This window comes from Elephantulus edwardii, unplaced genomic scaffold (assembly GCF_000299155.1).
Source record: "Elephantulus edwardii isolate Elephantulus edwardi_28Jun2011 unplaced genomic scaffold, EleEdw1.0 scaffold00227, whole genome shotgun sequence".
Lineage (NCBI taxonomy): Eukaryota > Metazoa > Chordata > Mammalia > Macroscelidea > Macroscelididae > Elephantulus > Elephantulus edwardii.
Window position 1 is genome coordinate 277,066 of NW_006399977.1, and position 6,908 is coordinate 283,973.

Sequence of the window (6,908 nt, forward strand, 5' to 3'; positions counted from 1 at the left end):
GTTTATGAAAATTAATAAAATATAATTATAGAAAAAAAAATTAGTTCCTTGAACAATTTAAACTCTAAAAAGCTATTTTGTTTTCAAGGAAGATACTCTCCAGCATAATCTCTTCCATCTTCTCTCTTTACCCACCTCTGACATGGCCCTGCCCAGCATTCTGCTGCTTATGGGTCCTCATCTGAAATTTAGTCAGCATTCTGGCCAAATGGTACAAATGCAACTACTATTGAATCCTGAAGTCCAAAGGAAACTCCTAGAACTCTGTCACAATATAACTGTAAGCAGTATTTACATTGCATTTCTTCTTGCCATCTCTTGTCAATTTTCTTTTAATCCAGTGAAGTTGTTAATCTAAAGAGGAGAATTCAATTTATTGTGTGTATGTGTGCATCTATATGCAATTTTAGGAAGTATTCTTAGATCTTTCCTTACTTGGTTTGAAGTAGCCAGACAGGTTGTCAAAAAATATATATACTGTGCACAAGGACAGCTACTCTGCTTACTTTTCTTTACTGCTCTTCTTCTTGTCTGTTGTTTTTATAAATGGAAGTGAAGGTCACAGGCTAGTTCTGCCATCTTTTCAATAGATTCTGCGAGGATGTTTTTGTGCTATCTTCACAATATGAAGTCTATCATTCTCATTGAGGAGACCTAGTTGTAAATCAGAGAGACAGAAACAAGTTTATTAACTAACTAATCATAAACAATAAAAACCTCAGTTGAAAAATGTCAAATGGGGCAGCACAAATACTACTGTTCAAAGAAACAACTTCAGAATCTTTCTCAAAATAATCTCACTGCCATTATATTGGTACAAGAGAAATAGGAATATAATTTTTTATTTCAATTCTATAAACAAAGATACGTTTGTTGTTGTTGTTGTCTTCAGGTACCATCAAGTTGCCAATGACTCATGGTGACCCTATGAACCCAAATATGAAACTTAAACTATTCTCTATTGTCCTCAGTATCTTTGATATGCTTGAGTATATTAGAGTCACTATGCCAATCCTGACATAGATGTAGAAGTCTTTAAAAGTTTTAATAGCCTGCACAGGATCACACACTAATAAGAGTAGAGACAAGACTCTAAACCACTTCTCTCTTGTGATTTGACTTCCTATTTTATATACTCTCACAAGATCATGCTCTTTATTTTTTGCATTTCTTAAATGTTATGCTGAAATGCCTGAATGTTATGTTACTTGAAACTAAAATTCATTATTTTAACATCCCAAGTATATGCTATTTGAGCACTGATTTAAATATGAAACTAAACCCTCTATATCTAATAAATTAATCATTAGTAACCCAATTCTCTATATTTTAATCCTCTAATTGTTTTCGTAAAATTGAGACTCTACTTACACAGTACTTATAGTCAGTAAATGTGACATTTCTTTCGTAAATATCTACAGCTTAAATCATCATATATTGCACATCCTCTAAAAAACAGCAGCCCTCCTGCATACCAATTACAAGCTAATTAAGCAATGAAGCAAAGTTATTTCTAAGTCCGAGTCTAGCTTACTGGTTTCTCAGTAAAATATTCTGCCATGAGAAAAGATCAATCTGACCCAACTTGACCTTATATAATTACAATTCCATTTACTCATTATATCATATGCAATAATAACACATCATCCTCCACATTTGTGAATTTTAGCATTCTGTAGAGCATATTCCTGAAAAATGATACATAAATTTGATAAACTTTTTGTGGTATAGCCAACTATAAATTTTACTCTGAGAAGATTCAAATCGCAAGCCAAATGTCAACCGGGGACACTCAGAGAAAGTCCTGTCTTCATTAATGAACTCTGCAGCTATAGGTTGAAGATTTGAGGAATATATGATGGTCAAAGATGCTGAGATAGTTGAAATTTCATGACAAAATGAAGAAGTTCAGCTTAGGGAATTGGAGGAGTTCAAATCTAGGTGGGAAATGAAGAGTCTGACATTTCTCAAGGATGACAATAATTATTCTCAGAGCAGAGGAAAGAACAAATGAATGGGAATTGAGGCCTCTATGAATTGTTAATAACCCACTAAAAATCAATCATCTCAAGTCAAAGAAAAAGAAGAGTCACAGATTAAATACATTAATAGTGCTTTATGCAAGTATTGTTGGGAGAAGGGATAGCATATGAAACCAATAAACATCAACTAATATTAACGCCAGTCTATATTCAAAGGAGTCCTGATGGTATAGTGAATCAAATGGTGAGCTACAAATCAAATGAGTGGCAGTTCCTCAATTGGAGAGAAATGAGGCATTTTAGAACATTTTATATATTGTTGGTGGGATTTTAAAGTGGTACAATCGTTCTGGAAAGCAGTTTAGTGCTTCCTCAAAAAGCTGAATATAGAAATTACATATGACCCAGGTATTCCACTGCTTGGAATATACCCTGAGAAAATGAGAATTGAGGCAAAAATGGAGATTTGTATACCAATATTCATAGCAGCGTTATTCACCATCACAAGAATGTGGCAACAGCCCAAATGTCCAAACACAAACAAATGGATTGAGAAATTATGGTACATGCATACAATGGAATACTATGCAACACACAGGAGCAATGATTTTGTAAATTATTACCTAACTTGGGAAGGACTGGAGAGCATTAGGCTAAGTGAACTAACTCAGTCCCACAAGGATAAATATTGTTTAAAACCATTACTGTAGAATGAATATAAGGATCCAAGAGGGTTGGGAGAAGTTGGAAGCACAGGGATGAGGATGTGCAGGGGGAGGGGGAGATTAATCATGGGGTTGAACAACATGATGGGTGACTGGGTGAGGGAAATTTAAAGAATCTGATTTCAAAAACAATGTATTTGAATTTTGTAAATAAACTAGTATGTAATTTTTAAAAAGAGAGAGCTAGAGATGTGGCGGTTTACCCTGTTAAAATTTATAAATGTCCTGTAAGGTATGTGAGTTAGAATTCACTGGAGGGTAAAGTGTACCTATATTTATGATAATATCATCATCATAAGGTCATAGAAGTAAACATCTGCATGCCATTGTTATTGTTGATTGCCTTCAAGTTGAGCACGACTCACAGAGACCCTATGAACAAAAGGCCTGAAGCCCCTCTACACCTATCAACATTTACCAAAGTTCATAATGTTTCCAGAGGCATGTTATTTAAGAAGTGGATGTGACTCCTGCTTCCAAACATGTCATAGTATCATAGTATGTTATTGGCGTTTTTGTTTTGTTTTGTTTTGTTTTTATTATGCCATTGAGTCACTGGCGATGTGTAGTGACCCTATGTACAGCAGCTCTGAACCCTTCCCTGTCCTGAGCCTGACACACCAACCAACACCCATGGCCCTAGTTACTATATTAATCCATCTCATGCGAGGTCTCCCTCTCCTATGCTCTCCATCCACCCTTCCAAGCATGATGGGCTTGGCAAAAAATAAAGCCCCAGGAATTGATGAAATACTAATTGACGTATTTCAGCAAACAGATGTTGCCCTGCATGTGCTCACCAATTGTGACAAGAAATCTGGAGGACAACTGTTTGGCCAACTGACTAAAAAAGAACCATATTTATTCCCACTCCCATCTCTCAAAGTAAGTGAGGCTGAGCTTCAAAATACTAGCCTCCAAGGAGAAACTTAGTTTCACCCTTTCCAAGACAGACCTATTTGTTTTCTTGGCAGTGCATGGTATGTACAAGACTCTTCTCCAGCACCATAATTAAAAGGCATCTATTCTTCTGTGATAATTAGTTATTACCCAACTCTCTGAAGCGTAACAAGTAATTGAGAATACCATGGCCTGGTTTAAGTGCACCTTTGTATTTAAACTGACATCATTGCTCTTCAGCACTCTGGAGAAGTCCATGACAGCAGATTTTCCCAATGCAATTCATCTTTTGATTTCCTGACTGCTGGTACTAAGAGTGTTGATTCTGGATCCAAGAAAACTGTAATTATTTATAATTTCAATCTCTTCTATCTATTATGGTGCTGCCAATTGGCCCAGTAGTGAGAATCTTTGTCTTGATGTTAAGCTTCAATCTAAATTGAAGACAACACTCCTTGACCTTTCGCAGCAAGTGTTTCAGGTCCTCCTCAGTTTGAGCCAGCAAGGTTGTGTCATCTGCATATCATAGGTTATTGAAGAGTCTTCCTTCAATCCTGATGCCACATTCCTCCTCATAAAGCTATGCTTCCCATATGATCAGTTCTGCATACAGATTGAAAAAGTATGGAAACAGGATGCATTCCTGACACACTCCTTTCCTGATTTTGAGCCATGAAGAGTTTCTATGTTCTGTTCTGAAGACTGCTTCTTGGTCCAAGTATAGGTTTCATATAAGAACGATCAAGTGCTCTGACCCCATTTTGCTCAAGGTTAGCCACAATTTATTGTGATCTACAGTCAAATGCCTTTGCATAGTCAACAAAACACAGATAGACTTTCTTCTGGTACTCTCTGCTCTCTGCCAAGATCTGTCTGACATTGGCAATAATGTCCCTAGTGTCATGACCTCTTCTAAACCCAGCTTGTACTTCTAGTAGTTCTCTGTCAATGTACTGCTCAAGTCTTTTCTGGATAATCTTCAGTAGGATTTTGCTTATGTGTGATATTAGTAATATTGTTCGATAGTTTCCATACTCTCTCAGATCACTTTTTTTGGGAGTGGGAACAAATATGTATCTTTTTTAGTCAGTTGGCCAAATAGTTGTCCTCCAGATTTCTTGTCACAATTGGTGAGCACATGCAGGGCAACATCTGTTTGCTGAAATAGGTCAATTGGTATTTCATCAATTCCTGGGGCTTTATTTTTTGCCAAGTCCTTCAGAGCAGCATGTACTTCCTCCTTCATCACTTTGCCTCAAACTTATATGTTGTTTCTTGAAATTCTTTAGTGTTAACCAATTCTTTTTGGTACAATGACTCTGTATACTCCTTCCATCTCCTTTTAATGCTTCTGGAATCATTCAATATCCTGCCCATAGCATTCTTAATCATTGTAACTCCTGGCTCGAATTTGTTCTTTAGTTTTTTTCAGCTTAAATGCTGAGCAAGTTCAGCCCTCTTGATTTTCTGACTCCAGCTCCTTGCACATTTCATGATAATATTTTACCTCATCTTACCGAGCAGCACTTTGAAATCTTCTATTCAGCTTCTTAACTTCTTGATTTCTTCCTTTTGCTTTGACTTCTCAGCACTCTAGTACAATAGTCAGAGTCTCTTCTGACATTCATTTTGTTTATTTCTTCTTCTTACTTCTTAACAATGACTTTTTTTTTTCAATTCTTCATGAACAATATTCTTTAGATCTTCCCATATCTTACCTGGTCTTCATTGATTAGTATTCAAGGTCTCAAACCTATTCCTGAGTTGGTTTTTAAATTCATGGGAGATAGACTCAAGGTCGAATTTTGATTCCTGTGGATATGATTTAACCTTCTTTAGTTTTAATTTGAACTTACATATGACCTGTTTATGGTCTGTTCCACAATCAGCACTTGGCCTAGTTTTTACTGCTGATATTTAACTTCTCCAGTGATTCCTTCCACAGATGTAATCAATTTGATTCATGGGTATCCCATCAGATGAAATCCATGTGTATAGCCTGTGTTTATGTTTCTTATAAAACTATTCTCTATGAATAAATCATTGATTGTATAGAATTCTATTATTCTGTCTCAGCCTCATTTTTGTTACCAAGTCCATATTTTCTGACTACTGATCCTTTTCCTGATCCCCAACTTTTGCATTCCATTCACTAATTATCATTAACATCTGCATAATATATTATGTTTCTTGCTCTTATTCTATAATTATATTCTGATGACCTAGTTTCTTTTTTACCTTTCTTAGAGGAAAATAAATATTCTCTATTTTTGAGAGTTAAGAAATTAAAGAATCAGGTTCAATATATATCAATCTAGCATTTGTCTAAGGGCTTTTAGTAACAGAACCAATAAAAGTGTCTTTGGGTAATGTAATGAATGGGAGAACATATTACAAAAATAAATGATTGGAAAAGGAGAGAATTCAATTTTAATGACAGTCAAGAACCAGAAATACTAAGACGGTCTTAGAGATGGAGCAATCTAGAGAAGGAACAGCAGGTAGCGTATATGACTTCCAACCATCTCTCCTGATTCCATGACAAATGCTCAGTCTAAATCCCAGAAGAGGATGTTTGGCTGCCCAGACTTATCCATTTAACTCCTCCTGATCATAATAGCCTTTGAGAAGAAGACATATGCTGCCATTGAGTTGGAACCAACATATAACTGACCCTCCAGTAGGTTTTTGAGGTTGCACAAGAGATCCACTATACTATCTTTCTCCCTCAGAATGACTGGTAGATTTGAAAGGCCAGGCATGACCTTTAGGTTAGCAGCACAACTGTCTATAGACTGTCATCAGTGCTCACTCAGTGGAAAAGTCGTTGTTGTTGTTGTTGTTGTTGTTAGGTTCTGTCGAGTCGTAGACGACTCATAGCGACCCTATGAACGTGAGGCCTGAACACTGTTCATACATAGAGTTTCCGGAAGCAAGCCATTTTGGAAGTGGATGCTACTCCTGCTTCCAGAATAAAAAAGTAGTTATAGGTATTATAATTCACTGTATCACTGAGACAACATACAACAAGAGAGAGGCAATTTCTTCAAAGCAAAAAAGTCTCTTTGAAAGGTAAAGAAAATGTTTGCTGACTGAAGCCAAAATATCCACTAAATTTCCCATAGATTTCTTTTTAAACCATGGCATAGAAAGCACAAGGAAGAATTGAAGATACTAAAAATTGCATAGAAGATTTCAAAAGGCAGCACGCGATGACAAAGTAAAATATTACAATGAAATGTGCAAGGAGTTGGAGTCAGAAAATCAAAACGGCAGAACTCGCTCAGCATTTCTTAAGCTC